This window comes from Herpailurus yagouaroundi, unplaced genomic scaffold (genome assembly GCF_014898765.1).
Source record: "Herpailurus yagouaroundi ecotype Mexico unplaced genomic scaffold, PumYag 162, whole genome shotgun sequence".
NCBI lineage: Eukaryota > Metazoa > Chordata > Mammalia > Carnivora > Felidae > Herpailurus > Herpailurus yagouaroundi.
In genome coordinates, this window is record NW_024412403.1 from 61,708,105 (window position 1) to 61,730,116 (window position 22,012).

Below are 22,012 nucleotides of genomic sequence, written 5' to 3' on the forward strand. Positions count from 1 at the left end.
CAAATGTATAAGGAGAAACTGATAATTCAAAGGGCACAATTTAGGGTCTTTTTCTTCTGGTAAAGGAAGAGGAAAAAAGGAGAGGGAGAAAAAAACAAAACAAAACAAACAAAAAAACAAGCCCAGAAGTGTTGTACCATACTGGCAGTTTGCTGTCTCTTTAATGAACCAAATCAGTGTATTAATGACATGAAGGCCTACTTGCCTAATGAGGACAATCAGGCTCTATCACACATGACATTAAATATACAGGTATTGAAAAGGAAAAACAATACTGGAAACACCCCACTCTTGAAGTAGTGGGGCTGACTGAGGCAGACTGTGTCGTTAATATCAAGCACACTGCGAGTCTAGGAAAGAATCTGTGTATCTAGACTGGAACTGGCGGACCTCACTTCCACCAGGGAGGAAGTACACTTAAAGTTTCCGGAAGGGGGACCTGGAAGCCTTCTGTCTCCTTTTGGGAAAGACAGAAACAGGGAGGGCTCCTCTGGGGTTCAGCATGACCCCACCATGTTGAGTCTGTGTCTAAATGATAAGTAATTGAAATGAAAAGACACCTATTTCAACGGCTGCCCTGAGTTTTAAAAGCAAGTGCAAGTTTCCCGCCCCCCTAGATTTCATTTGTGATTTCTGCATTAGGGAAAAAGTTTGTACTAAGTTCAAACAATAGCACATCTCTCAAAGACACATGTCATTTCTCACTAGAGAGAAAGAATAGAATTATGGAGTTGGGAGGCTTTCCTACCTTTGTCATTATTTAATCTAGTCATCTTGTAAATAAGGAAACAGGACTGGCCAGTGGTCACAGAGTTTAATTTTGTAGCTGGCAATTTTATCAGTAATGAGTCCACAGGTAGATTCAGGGCTATTAGTGATCCAATGGAATTGGGTCCCTTGAGGCTTTTTATTTTAAACAATTATATATACAAATATATACAAATACATACAAACAGAGAGAGGGGGTAGAGATCTATAGATATAGATAGGTGTGTATAAAATATATTGCTGGCAGTAAAAATAGGATCCCGTGTTGTAACACTGTCACTACTGTGGTCAAGAATCCACTGGCTAGATTTCATTTATTCATTAGACAAACGTTTGTTGAGCTCCAATGATGTGCAAGTCTTATGAAAGTGAAAAGTGTATGATTAGGCACGGTTTGTGCCGTTTCAAAGAGTTTTACATCTGCAGCACAACCACCTAAAATAATCGCATAGCCACACTCATTCCCATTGGATGAATATAAAACATAATCGTTGATTTTTAAATCAAGAGAGAAGACATAAACTCTGCATTATACTTTAGTCAGAGGCTGGAAATAATTTGGAATGTTCCTAGCACCCTGAATCTAGAGGTTGAGCCATTGATGTCAGCTGCTCCCAGAACTTGGGCATGTTTTCCCTTCAGAATCTACTCCAGAATTCACTGCCCTAAGTAGCTCAGAATCAGGGCTCTTTAGGCCTTGCTGCTCTGCATCTGCCTGGTCTCTGAGAGGGTATTTAGGTCAAGGAAGAGGGTGGAGCTGGGGATAAAGCAAAGAACCTGGCAGAGCCTGCGTCTGTCAGATTCAGCACCCTCCCTAACCTTCAAGTGATTTCACTTACAGTTATATTTCGGTACATGGTAAAGCACAGTGATCTCCTTTGAGATAAACAAAAACTGAGTGGCTAAAACCTAATGAATATGCTTGGTTGAAGTCATCTGGTTATGGAGAAAAATCACTAATAGTAGGCTTAAGACCAAAGAAGTGATCATGTCACCCAGGCATTTCTCTTCAAAAAGAAGGGAGGAGAGTAATAACATTTGACTGCCTACCATGTTCAGATACTATGCTACATATCACTGTGATATGTGATATTCCACATATCATTTCAAACCTTATAAAGACCTTCCAGAGTAGACATTATCATTCCCGTTTCTTCAGGTAAAGAAACTGAGGCTCAGTAAGGCTGTAGTTGGATGACACTCACAAAGCAGAACATAATTTATGGCACTCGTGTGTGGATCTGAGTTTGTCCATCTACAAAGTTTACTAAGAGGGAGAACCCAAAGGAGAAACAACGATGAATGTCACTGGCCGTATTTTTAGTGAGTGTCTGGTATATAGCGCTGAATCGTGTGCAGAAGTTAATGCAAATATAAACACACATTTTCTGCCACCTTGACATTTAAATATGCTAACACGAACACACTGACTTTAGACCCACCAAAAAGAATATTCATGTGGAAAATTCAAATGGTTCATGTACAAAAGGGTGTACATGTTTTCAGTTATAAAGACAGTCTACTTGACATTGCAAAGCTTTTGTGCAACTAATGTTTAAAAAACATAACCAAACAAACTTAAGACACCGAAACACTTTCAACACCAGAAAAACATGAGCAATCCCCACAAAAATCTAGCATGGTCAGTTCTTCATTAATTGCCAAAAGATAGGGATTTGTCCTCAAAAACATTTAAAGGTGAGCATACAGTTTATACTTGAAGGCTTCATTTTTCACTCCAGGGTTGACATTATCACTGCCTCTGCTTACCTTGTCTTTCGTAAAGCATGGGAAGGGAAAGGTTTGAGTTTTTCTTCCACATAATAAAGGTTTACTGTAGGGAAAGACTGTTTTGGTGAAAACACTCAGTTGCTTTCCTGGTGGTAGGCTAGGGCGTTGGGAGATGCCCTCCTGCCTGCCCTCCACCATCCACGCATACAAACTTCCTCGCCAAGTTTCATGCAGGGTAGAAAAAGAAAGGGAAGGAAGGAAAAGCACGCAAGGGTGTAGGAAAGGAAGAAAGAAGAAGGGATAGGACGAGAGTTGTGGGAAGTGGTGATCTTCTCCAAGAGGGCTGCATGAAGTGAAAGCAGGCTAAGAGGCAGCTGAGGCAGCAGGGCGCCTCCCAGCTCCCAGGGGACAGCTGCGTCCCTGAGCTCCAGAACTGAAGCCCTCTGTGGCCAGGATGCTGCTGAAAGAAGGCGGGCACTGGACAGATGCTGCACGGTTTTCCAGCCCCTTCTACACCACACATAAAAACAATTCTTCTGGAAGTACTTCACTTCCCAGAATATATTCAAGTGCGAGGGAAAGGTGCACTCTAAGATGAAATATGACGTGAGAATTATTTATTATTTATCATGTAACAATTATTTATTGATAATTGTTATCTAACGACGACACTGCAGGCTTTCATGGCCCCTTGCTAATCGAGTGTTGAGAACATGCCACTTTCATTGCTTTGTTAAAGAAATAAGAGGGAGCAACTGAGGTCGACATGAATTAATTGCATTGCAATCACAAGAACACATGACCCGTATCCCCAAATCAACAACAAAAAATGTCAATAGCGAGGGCCGAAAGCCCCAGATCTTTGCTTGATTTTTCCACAGTCAGAACCAAGTGAAATTCGGGTTGTAACAGGCCCTCAACAGATAGTATCGATGGCTACTGCAGGCTAGCGTTTTCTGAATTAAATTTGTGATTGGGATTCCAGAGTCACCCATGCTGGAAGCAGCATTCACATTAGCTTTGCCAGCGAGCCACACATGGGAAGGAAAGGGTAGAAAAGGAAGCATTAGCACCAAAAATCTCCAGTCATCTTCGACCATCTTGACACGGGTTAGCTGAAGGCCATGGAGAATAACGGATGTGCAGTCGCCTCTTTCTTATACAGACAGCAGAGGTTGGGGGGGGGGAGCCACACACTTGTATTTTGCTAATGTAAAAGTCCCAGTGGAAACATTAGCACTCAAAGACATTAATGTGGATTTAGGACACTCCCTGAAGGATTTTGATTCCATTAGAAAAAAAAAAAAAAAGAAGACGGTGACAGATATAATCCTGCTTTGATATGTTTAATGCCATTTAAAGAGAAACTGCACCCATTTACCTCAGGCCGGGACCCCAAGAGTTCAAAAAGTGAAATATCATTTCTCAGTGCAATGAAAAAGCTTGGAAAATATTATGTGAAAATTAATTTGGCATGCTGCTTTGAAATTTTAGATTTCTGGGATGAGCAAATGGGTACAGTTTTCTTTTAACTGTTTTTGAACACCATGTGTTGAGAAGAAAACAACAGAATGGCAATTGCTCATCCAAAATGCTAACTTGTGGCATGGCACAGTCAAGATGGCCTGCCACAGCCAAAAAGCAGGTGTGCGCTATGCCTCTCGCTTCGGCAGCGTGCGCGCCACATGGCCCTGCGTTCCGCAACCTCTCGCATTTGCTTTGGGAACCTTTCTGAGGGGGACAGGAAACATGACTCAACAGAACGTCTAGCCTGGGAGGCACTGGCTCCCCCGGCTTTCTGTGAGACAGACTCTGAGGAAGAACCAAGGAAAAACTGGAATAACGTATCTATTTTGGAACTCTTTGCCACATCACGTCCTGTGACCCAGCGCAGAAGCGACCGGTTTCAGATCATTTTGTGTGGATGAAATTTAGGACTTAAACAAGTTAGAGAGTAACGGTGAAGGCTTTTGTGTGGCTGGAGAGAACCTATTAAATAGGCTGTCTCATTTGGGCTGAGGACACAGTTAATGTAGCTGCTACAGATCATAAGCACCTAATCTAATGGCTTAGGGTAATAAACCCCTCACCTCCATGGTCCAGGAAAAAGTTCAAAACATAGATATACAAAATTATTTGATATGCTGGGACGCCAAAGCTTCCTCAGTCTGACATTATGAATCTATCATGTTTAAAAATTTATTTATTTATTATTAATTAATTAATTAATTAATTAATTTTGAGAGATAGCACGTGTGCACAAGCAGGGGAGGGGCAGAGAGAAGAAGAGACAGAATCCCAAGCAGGCTCTGCACCATCAGCACAGATCCCGATGCAGGGCTTGAACTCACAAACTGTGAGATCATGACCTGAGCTGAGAGCAAGAGTCAGACGCTTAACTGGCGGTACCATGCAGGCGCCCCTGAATCTATTATGTTTTTTCCAGGAATTAAAAGATTTTTATACAGTCATAGGTCTCACTAAACTATATATAACAGTTCCATGAGGAAGAAGAGACAGTAAAAAATTTCCTCTGCCCTGTAACAGGTTTGATAAGGAGACCAAATTAAAACTCATGACCATTCTTAAGCCTATGCCACATACCTCTTGGAATGAAATCTCAGGATATCTATATTGTGGGGGTTGAAAGGGTCTGAAGAAAAAATGTAGAATGGGGATCAAAATGACTATTTTAACATAAAGAAATGGGAAATCATTGTTTTATTCTATGGCTTAAATTAATAAATCAATAATCATTTATTAAAAACCTACGATGTGCAAATACTATCAGCCAAGAGTAAGGAAGAATGAAAGCTATAAATACTAAATTGGAAAAAAAAAATCCTTAAGCTTTACAGATACAGCTGAGTGCTGTTCTCTGTAGGCTAGCTTCTGGATAGGCATTTACAGAGTTTGGAAAAGAGTTTGCTGCCAAATACTGATATGCTATTGTTAATTTGACTCATTAATATTACTATATTTACTATGTACCTTTTAGTTCTGCCGGTACTTTCTAGGTGTTGAAGGGGACACAAACTGTGTATAAACACAATCTCTGTATTTATGAAGCTTTCTGTGCAGTGGTAGGAGGAATGAGACACATATAAACATACTCTAGTATAGAACAGTATGTAATCAGTGCCACATGAGACATATAAATAAGTGCTTTAACAGCTGGGCAGAAGTAAGACCTTCTGGTTATGGAACAACCCTTCCACAGACTTACTAAAATGGTTCAATGCACAAAAAGGAAGGGACCTGGACCAAGCTTCAAGTCAACTAGCCATCAGTGTGCACAGTGGTTTAGCTAGGCTGTTGGGAGGGAGGGGGGCGAGGGGAGGGGATATGTACTCTGTATCCACAACACCTCTCACACTGAATTGTCTTGTAACGTTTACCAAAAGCACCCATGGATGAAAGAGGAGTCAATATAGATGACAGGCTAGGTCAGGGGGCCTGCATCAGTCCTAGATATTAAGATGATGATTAATACTCTGTAAGAAGTTGGCATTGTAATGACATGACTTTTTTCTTCATACTAGTGTGAAAACTTCAATACTTTATCCACTCCAGAGTGATGGAAGGTGTGATTCAGGGTTTCATCCTTCTGAGTAAGCAAACACTTTGCCCATGAACTCCCTGCTAGCCCCTCAAAAGGATGAGTCAGAATGCATGCACTTTAGAAATAGTAATGGCAGTGGATCTGGGGTACCGCAGATATGTCGTGGTCCATATACGAAGGCAGGCAGGCCCCCATGCAGAAGGAAACAGAATTTGGATGTTGTGGTTTCTAGGTCTAGGTTCTACCTATAGAATCACCTTTTTCAATTTTTATTCTTTTTGGAAACTCTAGCTCTTTGCATCATAAATAGTGGCCTTCCATATCTGATGTGTGTGTGTCTGTGTGTGTGTCTTTTTAAGGGGGAGGATGGCATTACTGATGTGCTTTTATAAAGGATTCAAGGTTGTCTGGATCCTCAAAGAATGCAATTGGAAAAAAAAATACTGTTTCTTTGATTCAATGGTGCTTACATTTGGGCAGAGTTTTCTTTTTCCATCCTCAGATACAGTATTTGAGACAATCTGCCCACAATGGAAAGCTTTTAGAGCTTCAAAAGTGTAGGCGAACCAAATCAGAATTAATCTCTGTGAAAATGGAGACTCAGGCACATGGAAAAAGTTTAGACAAGAATCCAGGCAAGAGGCAATCCCATAGAAAGATATATGACATCTTCCCTAATTCCAGGTGAGCTGGAGTAGGACAGGTGAGGAAGGACCATGGGGAGTTTCAGCCACTCATATAATCCACCCTCTCACCTGTGCCTAGAGAACTGGGGTCTCTGTTACCAGGGGGTCTAGCTGATTTAGTTCCTATGTGTCCTGTGGTCTGACATGCATTGACCCAGAGGAGACTAACTAAGGGAAGTCTAGGCTAATTGGGGCCACGATAGCGTGGCCAACAGCTATTCACTCAAAATGAACTAACCAGATCAGTCTGCAGGGTAAAACCATAGCGGTGTTTGCTTTTATTATCATATTAAAAGCTGTGCATTTTATTGGGGGGAAAAACTCTTAAAAAAAAAAAAGCCCTGCAAACCATAGAAGCAAAAAGGGTGGAAGATAATGATGATCACCTTTGAATACTTGGTATATATCCAGCAGTTTTTTTTTTTTTAATATATGTGGATTTCTCGACATTTGCTATCTATTTGATGCTCATACCGAAAGAGCACAGGACTCATAGGAAGGAGTTCTATTTTGCCCGTTTTCTCTGTGAGGAGCCTAGGGTTCAGAGAGGTTAGGTGACTCTCCTGCAGTCACCCAGTTCACAGGGGCTAAGCTGGGATTCCAATCGGAGGGACAGGACACAAACCCTGTGCTCTTTGTCATGCCTTGTGCTTTTCGTGGCACAGAATCAGTGTTGGGGGAACTCTGCCCAGCATCTCTGGTTAGCAGAGTGAATCGCTTTTATCATTTGCCAACATGTCATAGAAAAACCCAAAACCACAAAAAACTTAAAACTTCTGCCTCTAGGAGATTTCCTATTGACCACCTGAAGTTTGGTGTGGTTACATATTATTTGAATATCTGTCCATCTTATAGAAAGTCTAACAAGAGTAAAGAATTTTTCATTTATGCTAGCTCCTACATTAGTTAAAAGTCTCCTCTTCCTATATAACGCTGTGCCCTGGGAACTCTCTTGCTGCCAGAAACTCATCTGGAAATGCTGAAAAGTCAGAATTTGGGGCCTTTATACGGACTAATATTACCAGCTGTGAGTCGGCTTGAACATCAGTAATATGATATTTCCCGCTACAATTTGATTTGGTTAAAACGTGTTTGAAGTTCACCCTTTTATTAACTAGAATTACCACCTCCTGTAACTGGAGGGCCCCTGAGAGCAGGCTGCTAGTGCAATCCAACCTCCTACCCGCCATCAGCGCATTTCCTGGCAACAAATACTATTAAATTGATAACTACAGAAACAGGTCAAAATGTCTTTTCAATAGTTGCTAATGTTCTCCTAATGCTCCATGGCCTCCCTTTGATTCTCCTGCTAACATTTTCTATCACATCACAGCAGCAACAACTAGTGAAGAGAAATGACTAGAACATGGTGAAGCTTGTGGAGGATGGAGGCGCTCTTAGGAGTTTGCCAGATTGCTGGATAGAAGAGCTACATATTCCTCAGGGCTGGGGGGCCCTAGCTCAGCTCTGCATGTGGGTTGGGTGACCCGGGAGAAAAAGCCGGGTCCCATCTAAGCCTTAATACCCATGTCTGCAAAAGAGGAAACTCAAGGTGACTGATTATTCAAATTTGCAAAACACTCTGAGTTCACAGGAGGTAGGAGCCTTGATTTATCACAAAGCAGTCAGTTTTAAACTTATTTACTCTACTTTCATAACCATACCCATTAGGGCCTTGACTATCCAAGATAGAAACTTATTTTCATATCAAAAAAAATGTGACTGTGGCATATTTTTGTAACAGAAGACCCTCTGCAATCATCTGGGGTTTGATTATTCACTGTGTAAACCTACATTCCCCACCCCCCCCCCCCCCCGCCCCCGCCTCTCCCAGGAAGAAAGTTTGCTTTTCTGAGTTCACATCACATTATGTGACCAAAGATAAAGATGGGGGTGGGTGGGTATAGTTGCATTGGGATGTCGCTGATTCTAGGCAGACTAGTTTGGCTCCTAAGAGACAGCCACCTATACAGTAAGCCTCCTTGTTCATGAGGTGCATTTCAATTGCCAACACCTCTTCTGAAATGCAAACATCCTGTGTGTGGGGGGGGGGGGGTTAAGCCATTTGTGCCTCATGCTCTAAGCACTTTAACCCCAAGAGGGCTACCCCCGTTTAAAGTAGTTTTGGGGAAAAAAAAATTAAAAAAAAATAAAGTAGTTTTGAATTAGAGCTAGGGGAAGGCAGGGAGAGGGAGAAGAAGGAAGTCAGATTAACACAAGGACCTTGGGCCCTGGAGGCAGAGGAAAGGAGGAAGGGAGTGGCTATGACTGAAAAGGACTCAATTTCCTTTGCCATTTTTGCCCTGGGCCTCGTCTGGAGAAGCCAAGGTTTATGAATAAGGCTTTTGGCTCTTCTGTTGTGCCACGGTTGTGCTGGTGCTAGACAGGAGATCGGCACTGATTTAAAAACTTGCCAACTTCAGCCTACCTGGTTCAGGCAAGAATAGGCTACTCTAATCTGCAATTTAAACTTGCAAAGCCAACACACAGTCTAGGACGATTCCACCAGATCCCTCCCTCTTTCTTTCCTTTCCTAGAGAGGAAGAGTAAATGTGTAGAAAAGAGGGTAGGGGAGAAGGAGCAGGGAGAGGTGCAGGAAGCTAACCCTTCCTGAGTGAGCCTCTCTCTGGGTCCTCCCAACAATCCTGGAGGCATTATAAGTGATAGGAAGTATTTTTATAAGTTCAGAGAAGCTAACTAGCTTAAGGTGACCAGGCACGTTCCTTTTTTACATGTAACTCTCCCTGCTCCTAGTTTCTCCTGTATATTTCCTCCTCCTCCTGTTTAGAAAATGGTTTATGGGCCGGTCATTTAGAATAGATCTTTTAAGAATGTTGAGGGTTCTGAGTCGTCAAAAGCATATCTGGCTAGGAGTCTGGAGGTTTGGATTCTTCTGGTTAAATCCTGGTTCTAACACACTGTCACTGTGGACAGGCCCATGCATCTCCATGGGGTCTAATCCAGACTTTATGATTTTGTCATTCATACTCTTCTAGGTGGTGGCAGGGGTTAGCGTGTATGTACAAAATTTAGCAAGACTCATTCTTATTAGATGCCATATGGAGACTAAAGAGAGGAACTTCCTCCTCCTCATGCCAGTTTTGAGTAAGAAGGATGAAGTGATGGGCTGAAGGCAGGAGGGGACGTGGGGAGGACAGAGGACACAGCTATGGCGGCCGCAATGGTGGAAGTCTAAGAGAGACAGAAGCCTGGGGTCAGAGCTGGGAGATCAGCTTGTTTTTAAAATACCCTGGTGTGTCTGACAGCATAATGCTTGGGAAGTCCTAGTCTAAGGTTACTTGAATGTTAGATGTTCTTTTTTTTCAATCTCAATTTAATGGTTGAAGTCTATGTTAATCATCCAATAAAGGGCAAAGACTTTAGTACCACAACTATTTCTCCCAAGTATCAACCTCTAGCAAAGGAAAAAAAAAAAAACCAAAAAAAAAAAAAAAAAAAAACCAAACTTGGCTGTGACAACTACTACTGAGTTTCTGATTACAAGACAAGACCATCTTGATTATAATCATCTCAAGTTGTCTGGAGGATGGAAGGAGTGATGGGTTCTTCAGAACCACATTATATGGACAAAAATCTTCTAAGTTTAATACAGGAATTAGCTTCTGAGGAATTGAAAGAGGATTATTTTCAGTAAGAAGAAAAGACATGTGCCTGATACCTTCAGTTGGCATGCCAGGAAAACATAAATTCCAGGTAGGACCGACTATATAATTTGTAGGGTTTAAGGTAAAATGAAAATGTGGAGCCCCTTATTTAAAAATCATAAGAATTTCAAGATGGCAAGAGCAGAGCATGAATCCAAGCACACAGCCCTAGTAATAAGCATGGGGCCCTAGAAGGTAGCCCTGATTCTAGTTATTATTTTCACTAAGCCATTCTACTCCCATAGTTGCCAAGACCAAAATTAAGAAAGATGCACTACTGTTCTCAAAACTCTCAGTGAACCCTGTCTTTCTAGGGTAAGGACGCAACTGAAGTCTGTAGCAAGGATCAGAAATATCTGAGGTCTGCCAACATGTTTGATAGATCGCAACTGCACTGGCTTCTGCTACGTTTGTCACAGACACTAATCCCCACTTCTGTCACAACCCAGAGATGCCCAGGATATTAATGTCTGGGAATTTAAACATATTTTCTAAAAACACAAATTTCCCTGAACACACACACACACACACACACACACACACACACACCAAAACAAGCAGAAGTTACTAAAAAGAAACTGACTTTCCTGGATGTTAAGTCCTGTCCTCCTGTCCCTGATTTCTTTCTGGCCTTACCTTGAGCAGTTCTTGGACATGTGCACACAGGCTCAAAGCACAGGTGAATTACCACAATGACTCTTTTCAGTTTGGGAAAAAATAGAGGAAACAGGAGAACCTGGTCATAGCCCAGTAGAAACTCCTTGTTTCACTAACAGTATGCTTGTTCCCTCTCTCTCTCCTTATTATGCTAAGTTGGAACTATGACTTCACTTTTCATGCAAGCCAGTTTCTCCTTCTTGGATGCTTGGAATGGACCAAAAAAAAAAGTTAGTAGTTGGTACCACTCATGTCAAAAACATCACATTTATTTATCTTCACCTGCCTTCCTCATATCATTGCTATTCCACTGAGGTCTATATATAGAAAGTAGAGATTAAATAGCCAAAATGAACATCAAAAGAATTGTAGCAGTAGATAAAAGTGGCCTCCTTCCCAATGATCTTAGGGGCTTTATATATACTGAGTCTGATTCTCATTGGGACAGACGGGGAGCCTGGGCAGCTGCCTAGGATATTTGTATAGGTTGAAGCTATTCTCTCTTTATCCTTGTCCCGTTTTCTAAAAAAGTAAGTGTCTAATACAGAGCACCAGTTCATTCTACAGCCAGAATTATACTTTGATACTACACCTTGATTCAGGATTTTCTTTACAGTGTCTATTGGCAAAGCTAATCATTTACTTTGCTTAGTAAGCTTCCACTGCTTTTAGTTCAGGCCACATGGGTCCATAAGTAGATAGAAATGTGTTTGAATCTCTATAATCATGCTTAGATTTCCAAAAGCTGTCCATCTCATAGAGGTGATAGAGGCTTACTTATCATTTCTGAATGTTTTAACAACTGGCAATTAATAACGAAGCTCTTAAAAAAAAAGTGACTGACGTTCACTACAGTTGCATATATGAAATCCTGATTTGTTTATTTTTAACTCATTCTCCCCTGCTGTAAATAGATAGCTATAAATATATACGTTTATATACACGTGTACAATCAGCCTTGGCAATACTGCTGTGAGGGAGATAGGATAGATGGTTTTCTATTCATTTGACAAATGCACCGTTATATAGAAGGGTTAAGTGATCTGTCCTGTAAGGAAGGGTGGAACTGGGTAAAAACAACCCTGCCACATCTGTTCTCAAGTTATACCACTCTGGAATGGGGCAGCCATTGTTTTTGGGCTACCTGATCTAAAGATTAGGCAAGGCAATTTTCTGAAAAAAAGAGTTTAACTCTTTCTTCTGTCTCTCATACTTTCTCTCTCTCTTCCCCCTGAGATTATTATAAACTATTGATAAATGTGCCTGCTCTGTGCTTATACTTGCTCTTTGTGGGCTCTGATGGGTTTTAGCTTTTAAGAGAGCATCAGAAAAAAAAAAAATCACCTCCAAAATGTTCGAAGGATAAAGAGAGCTGGAACAGTTAGTTTGAGTTAATGTGCCTAATAAAAGTTGATATTGATACAAGTGAGGTCTTGGACTCTCCTTACACAAGAGTTAGTCCATAGGCTGTAGAGTGATAGATCACTCAGCAGAGGCTTTTTGGAGGCAGGACTTGCTCATCCATACCCCTGTTGTCCTCCTGGGATCTCAGCTGAGGGCCAGAGTTTCTGTTGCCTTTTTCTGCTTTCACTTGCTCCTACTGTACCTTAGGGGTGCACCCTCTAAATTCCTGACCTTAGTCTTTCTCTGTGATTGGTACATATTTGCATGTCACATACAGTGCTCTTATTTGATTAAAAAGAAAGGAGGGGGGCGGACTGTTATTTGTCCAGAGAAAGACTATTCGGATATTATTTTAATTCCTTAGGAGCTATTTTGTTGATTATCTGTGGGAATAAAAAAAAAAATCTTACGTTTCTTGCCTCTGCTCCTACTTCCCGATGTTATCTGGTAAATGCTTAGGAAATACAATTTTAATACATCCTAAACCAAACTTAATTGTGCAAGAAAACCAAGAGAGAAGAACATATAATGAATTTGGAAGCTAAATGTAATACGTTACTTAATTCTGAAATATCTGCCATTCTTACTCGTTTGTATCAGAATGTAACACTGTTGACAGATTACCTATCCGCGTGAAGGTTCTTTTTTTTTTTTTTTTTTTTTTTGAATGAAGGGACAAAATTATAAGTTTCCTTTCTGGTGATAAGAACTACAGCCCCTGCAGCACAACAGCACCTGAGTAGCATCTGCTACATGAAGCCGGCTTCTGTGATTCCTTGTGAAGGAGGCTGTACTATCAACATGTTCAAGAAAGCTGCTTCTATTTAGGACCCAGACTCCACGCAGGGTGCCCGCATTTCCCTCGGAACCTCTGCTGGCTGTCGTCCCACGAGGTGCCCAGTCTGCAGCTGCCACTCAGACGTGTGTGTGGGCCAGGAAGGGACACGGAGCTCTGTCGTACCAGTGCAATTATTGTAAGGAGCTAGCTTTGCTGCAACGGCTTTGCTCTTTTATATTCCAGGCAACACGCCGTTGAATATAATTCATAATGAACATATTCAACATTTTTCCATCAGTTCAATACATTATTCATAAATATTAGAGATGGAAAAGACCTAGTAGATTACTGAGTCTAAACCGCCTTCCCGCACCTCCATTCCCCCCAACTGTTGATGCTAGCTCGAAACAACAACAACAAATCACCCAGGAAAAGCAACAGATTCACAATTTTTAAGTCAAAAGGAAAGCTCCCAAGAAGCCTGTGTGGAGGGTGGGGGAGTCCGAGGCCTTCCCTTCCCACTGCTGTGGCTCTCTGAGGACAAGGACTACTGGTGACTCTTTGTTGTGAAGACAGGCCAAGGGAGAGAAATGCCCATTTCTCCTCTGGAGAATCAGAATTCAAGGTAAAGAAAGCCCAAGAGGCGATACCATGTCCTGGGGCAAGTGCTTACTATCTGTTTCCACAACCCGGCGTGGACTCAGGCACTCTTCTCTCCAGTTAGAAGTTGAGATACTGACTATAATGATGAAAAGAAAATGTATAAATAAATAGAAAGTTAAAACTACTAGAGAATGCTCCCTGGGATTATCTGTACTATCAAGATAGGAAAACTTTGCAGATGCTACTGTCTCTCTAGAGGAATAAATGCTTGCATTTTAATATTCTCAGCAGCTGGTTCCTGTTGAATACCATCAGGATGATTCAGCCACCCACCAGGAACACCAGTAACAGCAAGTGCACACGCAGAAATCTGCAAAACTTTCTTCTCTTGATGCCAACACCATTACTCTGGCAAAGTCAGAACCCTTTACTGAATTACCAGTTCTACTAAATGTGACCCTTTCCCCCCCGAATACCAGCACACTCTCAAATAAATGGAACTTGTGGCTGAGTAAGAAGCAACATCCATCCAGGGGCGCCTGGGTGGCTCAGTTGGTTAAGTGGCCGACTTCAGCTCAGGTCACGATCTCGCGGTCGGTGAGTTCGAGCCCCGCGTCAGGCTCTGGGCTGATGGCTCAGAGCCTGGAGCCTGTTTCCGATTCTGTGTCTCCCTCTCTCTCTGCCCCTCCCCCGTTCATGCTCTGTCTCTCTCTGTCTCAAAAATAAATAAAACGTTAAAAAAAAATTTAAAAAAAAAGAAGCAACATCCTTCCTGATTTGGGCATACCCTGCTAGCAGTCTCTCTTTGGCCATGGTCATATGACCTGCTCCTTTTCACATTTCTCATATATTCGCTGTAACCTTGAAAGACCAGCAAGATCCGTACACACCCCGAGTCCAACTTGCACGTCATTGCACTATAGTGGAAGCTGTGCACTTAATGCTGTATCTCTACACTGACCTGCCTCAGGGTATATCCTCACTTCCATTTTTCAGAAGTTTTCCCTTTCCACAGAATGTGGCTGCAAGGCAGGACAAACAGAAATGTGTAGATGAACGGCACTGACCACCGACATCATTAATACAGAATTACCATGCCATACTCGAGTTAGAGAAAAGTCTATACTTGCCCCCTTCTTCAAACAGACAAGATTAGGCGTAAAGGGGAAAAAATGCCAAAGATGATAGCTGGCTATCAAAATTGTCTCACTGCCTCATTTTCAGGTCCCCAAAGTAAAATCTAAGGACATTCAACACAGATTCAGGTGCTCTCAACAGCCATGAAAATATATGGCTGGAGAGGGAATCTATAAATGTAATGAATACACAATTGGCTTATAACAGATGCAACTAAAATTAAATTCAATATCTTGACCTGCTCTCCAAAGTGAAAGTTTCTAGTTCAGGCTACAGACAGAGGTATAACAAGCTCATTAATCACATGAACCAGAACTGTAAGCTGACATTTCTGGGGATGCTGCAAAGAGCAATCCTAAGTGGTTGGGGGGGTCTGTGAGGAACCTGGAAGGGAACGCGGCACTGATAGTGCACAGGGAGAAACAGATACCCTTATGGCATATATAGGTCAGCACTGGCCACAACCAGCCACCATTCCAAACTTCCAGGAAACAAAGTAAGGCCCTCTATAAGGAAGTAATAGACCCTATGGACTTGCATAAGAAGACTCAATATAATTTTATTCAGTTCCTATTATGTAAAAGTCATTGTGTTTGTATTTGTTGCCTGAGGAGATAATGAACTCAATGAAGTCCATCTATGACCTCAAGAAGAATGTTGCTGGGAAAGAGCTACAGACAAGGGAATATTAATAACGGTAGTAGTAACAACAACAATGATATCAAGTGATAGCCACATGCTAGTACTCGTGCCATGAACTTTCTATACTCCATTTCATAAAATTCTTACAATATCTCAGCAAGGTAGTTATTTTCCTATTTACAGATGTGGAAAGTGAGGCTCAGTGAAATTAAGTGCATTGCCCAAAATTACATAGACTTGTTCCTTACATTACAAATAAATACACAAATGCCTAATGTGTAAGACAGAACACGACAAGAGCCGTTAAAAGACAGAGTATATTGTCATGGTGCCTGGGTAGCTCAGTCAGTTAAGTGTCTGACTCTTGATTTCCACTCAGGTCATGATCTCACGGTTCATGAGTTTGAGCCCCACGTTGGGCGCCCCATGGAGCCTACTTGGGATTCTCTCTCTCCTTCTCTCTGTCCCTCGTCTGCTCATGTTCTCTCTCTCAAAACAAATAAATAAAACTTTTTTTTTAATTTTTTTTTTAACGTTTATTTATTTTTGAGACAGAGAGAGACAGAGCATGAGCAGGGGAGGGTCAGAGAGAGAGGGACACACAGAATCTGAAACGGGCTCCAGGCTCTGAGCTGTCAGCACAGAGCCCGACGCGGGGCTCGAACTCATGGACCGTGAGATCATGACCTGAGCTGAAGTCGGATGCTTAACCGACTAAGCCACCCAGGCGCCCCCAAATAAATAAAACTTAAAAAATAAATAAATAAAAAGAGTCTTGTAGAAATAAAGAACACCAGGGGAAAAGGAACAGGGATGTGAAAACGTGGTGTGTGCTTAGGAAGCAAGGAGTAGCCCAGTCTGTAATGTGTTTAAACTTGTTGGCTCAGCACCCTCTGATTAGAACTCATACTTTGATAAGATAATAAGATACATCCATCTGTACAAAAAGATTTCTAGGAAGAAGGACTTCTTTTCAAAAGATCTTCTGGCTACAGTTTCTCAAATTTTTTTTTCTTTTCCTTCCTTCCTTCTTCTTTCTTTCTTTCTTTCTTTCTTTCTTTCTTTCTTTCTTTCTTCTTTCTTTCTTTTTTTCTGTCTGTCTGTCTGTCTGTCTTTCTTTCGGTGGGGGCATATGGAAGAAGAGATATGACATACACTTTGGAGGAGATATGAATGTCAGGGGAGCAGTGTTAACTGCAGAGGATGTCCAGGAAGTGCAAGATTTGGATGCATTTTCTTTTATTCCCCAGAATGCCTTATCCTTAGCACATGTTTGCCCCTGCCCCATTAAGGTAAGGTTATTGGTTAAGGCAATAGGAACCCAAAGGGCTTGGTTCCTTTGCTCTCTTACTCAATTACTTCTGGAATATCATTTAGTTTTTATTTTTATAAAAAATGTTTTAGGGGTCAGAATGTGGTATAGGAGCAGTAGCTAGAAAACCTGAGTTCTAATACAATTTGCCTTCCTCATCTCGAGAAAATTTTGTCACTTCTCAGTTTAAATTTTCTTATCAGCAAACTAAAGGGTTTAAGCCCAGATAGCATTTCTTAATCTGTCAACCCCCCCTGTCCCTTTTGATGAAAATAAAACCTTATCCTTTTCTGAATTTTTTTCACTCTTCTCTATTTAGATCCCTGGTTCACAGAATCCATTGTACATCACCACTAGTCAAGATGAAATTCGTGGAGCTTTATTTTCTCTATTTTTTAAGCTTTCCTATTAAAATTTTTCCAAATATAAGTCATTGTAATACACAAAAAATACATATTTTCTCAAATTCTATGTGGTCTTGTGACCATATATTCAGTATTTTTTTTTCTGGAGAGTTTTCACTCACCCATATTGAGATATGTAAGGCTCCTTCAAGCTCTAAGATGTAATGATTATGATTCTATGATGCTGACATTTGCTTTGTTGACACTTAACGCAGAGCTTTTCAACTTCAAACAATAGCATAACAAGTTGCTATAACAATTACACTTATAGGAATCTTTAAGCAGATGTAGACAACATCTCTTTACCAGTATCACACTGGACAGCCAAAGCTTAGGAGGTTGTTAAAATTCTTCACTTGATTATATCTTATAGAAAAAAGGATTGCCTTCCTATCTACTTTTAAAATTGATTGACTCTGTTTTTTTCCGGCATGTTAATTTTCCAGCATGCCACAGCTTTAAACATTCTCCAATAACTTTAATCACTAGCCCCCACCCTGTCACAGCCCCTGTGTCTCACCCTTCTGACCTTCCCCACTGAGTTCACTCTTACTGATGTAATCATACATGCTTCTTTGTAGTGACATTCGTCACAGTGCTCATTTAGAATTATCATCATTCCTACTGCACCCTAGGTCAACGGAACTAAACGTGCTTATGCAATTTGTTGCCATTTTAATTTTGTCAGTTAGGACTTCTTCATCCAGAAGGACAATTTATTTTATCTGATCGATATATAACTAGCCAGTCAAATGACTCTGAAAAATTGGCAGAAAATCATTCGTTGGGGCAAAATTTTATATCAAAGAGAGGGTTTTGTAAATCTGAAAAGTGGCATTTCACTGACCTTGAATCCACAGGTCCAAAATTTATTAGTGTGAACTTAGTTTTTCAGTCTATTAAAGCAATGAGCCTAAAATATAGGTGATTTATACTTACGTGTGTGTTGAATTTAATAAACTAGTCGAGAATCAGGCATTTTTAAAGAAATCTTCAGCCTGTTCCACATTGACTAATTCATTGATTTTGAGATATAGTGGAAAATATTCTTTTTGCTGTAGCTTAAACTTTTTTTTTTTTTTTTTTTTTTTTTTAATAAATAGAGCTCAGAGACTGCAAAGTGGCAATGTGGGTCACTGCGACATTCTATATATTTCTCAACTTTGCTCTTTCTACGGTCAGGGTATGCACAAATAAATAAATCCACAGTAGTTTAAAGATAGAAATTTGGCTTAACTATGAAAACATAGCTTAATAGACCTGAAAGCTTGGCATCTCATCATGGCTGTATTTTATAAGGCTGACAATGCCACCTTATAAAAGATACATTCGGTTATTTTCATGTTCGATCAAAAGTGAGGGTTTCAGGAATGGGAATGGATTACAGATTGTTCTCTCCTGGTTATTTTTGGCTTTAAGTATATTGATCATTTTATCATTTTCTTGTTTTAAACTGCTTTAAACACAGCACAAATGTTATTCTCATCATGCCAGAAATGGGTTTGGAATTGATTTTGAGTTTCCATCAATTTTACTCTTTGCTCTCTGTGAGAAGTTTTTCACTTGCTTAAATTCAAAAGGATAGTTTTGCTCAAAAGATGTCAGAGTACAACATTTAGAGATCCTTAGCTGGACAGGAAAACTCACATTTTCTGCTTTAAAAAAGAATAAAAATCATGAATTTATTACCATGGACTTTATTGAAATTAGTGAGGAATCATTCATACGAATGCAATTTCAAGGGCGTCCTCCTCCCTCTTTCTCTTCATGTAAGTGTTCGACAAAAGCATGTATCTTCTGAGAAGCCGGCCTGATTGGTCCAGGTTGGCACTGTTTCAGTGTTTGGCCTACGGCGGCTGCTTAGGAATAATTTTGTCTCATCCTCTCTATTTTCCTGGACCGTATCGGACTCAGACACGTGGTATGCAAAGGAAATCCAAGTCCCTTAAAAATGCTATTTCTTTGGGTTCTAAAGCCAAGCCGAGTTCTACTTTGGCCAAATGATCTTATCAAGATTTAACAAGAGATATGCAATAATATCTCCAATCTGTGAGCAGACATTCACTAAAGAAGATAATTTACTACATACAGAATACATATATTTTCCCTCCTGATACTGGGGAGGGACATGATCGAACTTACTCTATTGGCACTGAGAAAAACATAACACTGAGACAAATTTTATGGCAATTATTCATTTCAGTTAATTTAGAAAGAAATAAACAAGTAGTTCTTTCCATATTAAAACAGATACCGGAGATCTATTTTCAGTTATTGCTGAAAATATTTTGGCTTCCATAAAGGCACCTTACTAACACAGCTGCTTTGCCCTCCTCTGCGCTGTCACAATTCAGAATTTGTAACATTTCAGCCAGGTTCTCTAGACTAATTGGATGAAACAATTGCATTACAGTGTTAAGATTCCTTTGCAGAATCAAATAAGAGGAGATCTGCACAGTTCAGATAGCCTGGAAGATTTGTAACAAATACAGCCCAAATCCTACATGTTCCATACATTTTTCTGCATCTAAAGTAATGATCACTTGTATAATAAGTGCTAGGATTTAACTTCACACTTAGGACTATCAACACAGGGAGATATTTAGATATGTAAACTTCATTTCCCTACCCCATCCTTACTTTTCCCCTGTACCATGTTTTGCGTTTCAGAGCAAAAGCTTTATCTCTTTTGAAAAGTGCCAGGAAATCTCTTCTCCAGTTCTCTAGGCCCTTGATTTTACATGTGTAGTAATGACATACCTTGAAACAGCCCCACAAAGCAGAGTGGGACATTAATTTAAATACAGACTTAGGGGGAAGAGCTCCATCTACTGAATCAGTTAGATCATAGTTTGTACCCTACAGTTATCCCATTCACTACTTTCAACCTCTCAGAGGCTCTGGAGAGAATAAAGAAAGTTATAGCCATCAAACAGCTTTGAGTCTGAGGCCATTTTGACTATTTCCCAGATACTTTGAGCCCCTTTCCTTCACCCTTCCCAATCTCCAAAGCTTTCCATGTTTCAGTACAAAAGAAAAATGGGATGCTTTGCTATATAAACCATCCTTGGAAAGGCAGGAAGCCTTTGGTTACTAAAGGAAAAGCCTAGATAGCTAAGGGGAAAGCTACAGAAAGAAAACCACTCCACCTGGCCAGTTGAGCAGCCCAGGTAAAAAGCAAAGAGAAGTCTACTTACTCCTCCCGCCTTGCATCATTGCTGGGGAAGTCTGCAGCCACCCAGGACCAGTTCTTCTGGGCTCTCCCCAGCTGCACAGTGTTGTTGTGGCATTGGGAATTTGCTGTGGCTTCGTAAGATTATGGGGATACGCTTCAGCAAGCCAAAAGAGTCACAAACAAAATTCAGGAGAGAAAAAAAAAGTACAAAAACAGCTGATCTTACTGGAGAAGCTCTTGGCATTTTCCTACATATGCCACAATTTTCTTTGGTATTTCCTGGTTCTGTGATCAGAAAAATTATCTTATCATGTTGATTACTGTTGTTTTCTCAGGGTTGTTGGGGGTGAGGGGTAGCACAGTGAGGGCAAACAGACAGACTGGGCAATAGCAAGGTAAAAATGACTTCTCCCACTTGTTTGAAAGTTTTCCAGGCGATCACAAGGTTAGAAAGTTTCTTCTTCATTATACTGAAGATATATAGAAATCATATATAGGAAAAACTGGCCATAGTCTTTCTAGACTGGGAAAGTAAAAAACTTCTTAACACAGTCACAGATATGGAACAAAGCAAACCGTATCTGAATAAACTGGAATGTTAATATAGCTGCATAAAATTCACGTGTGTGTAAGACTTATAAAAATGCTCTATAAATTAAGATACCTTATTAGAATACAAATAGACATTAATAAGTAAATACATATATTAGATAATCAGATGGAGACAGTTGTTAACTGGATTTCTAAATTATAGAAAAAATAGAATACAATAAATTAATAAAAGTTTGCATTAATGCTAATGCTCTTTTATGTAAAAATAAAATTAATATAAATGTAAAGTGGAGTTGCGTATCTGGGTCTGTGTGTCTACGTATATCTGCACAAAGTATTTCTGACTGACATTGAAAGGTGATATGTTGCATGGAAATCGAAACTTTGAATTATTTTAAATTGTTCATTTAAAATATCAACATTAACCTGGCAGTTTTTCTCTTTTTTTTTTTTTTTTACACATTTATTTTTCAGGTTCTGTTTTAAAGCATGAAAGGAAAGACAAATTAGAAAAACATTGCATATCAGTATGTATTTCATAAAAGAATCCACCTGGATTTGCTAAAATATTTAGTTCTCAAAAAAACAAAAACAAAAACAAAAATAAACCCAACAACGGCTCATTGGATTTTTTTCAAGTCTTTCCAAGACAAGTTCAGTTCTGAGTCAAGAAAACTATGAGAAATTTCACCTCAAAATGAAATTTGTTTGGATAGTTATAAAGGCCCGAAAAACAACATTATCTCCATCATAACTATAACAAACAGCTAATGAATAAATATATTTCTGACAAGAATCGATCAGAATTGCAAAGCCTGGGAGGGTCATCGCAGACTTGAGAAAGGTAACCAAGTGAGGAAACATCAAACGGAGTTAATGGAGATAAAACCTTCTGAAAAATGGAAAGTGTTAACAATCACTGACAGGAAAAAATAT

The 22,012-nt window shown here is 40.2% G+C and overlaps 1 protein-coding gene across 27 annotated transcripts in view; it reads right to left on the reverse strand.

The window, feature by feature from the left end:
• ZBTB20 (zinc finger and BTB domain containing 20) overlaps positions 1–22,012 on the reverse strand; it is a 774,657-nt gene that overhangs the window by 97,957 nt on the left and 654,688 nt on the right. The window lies entirely within an intron of this gene.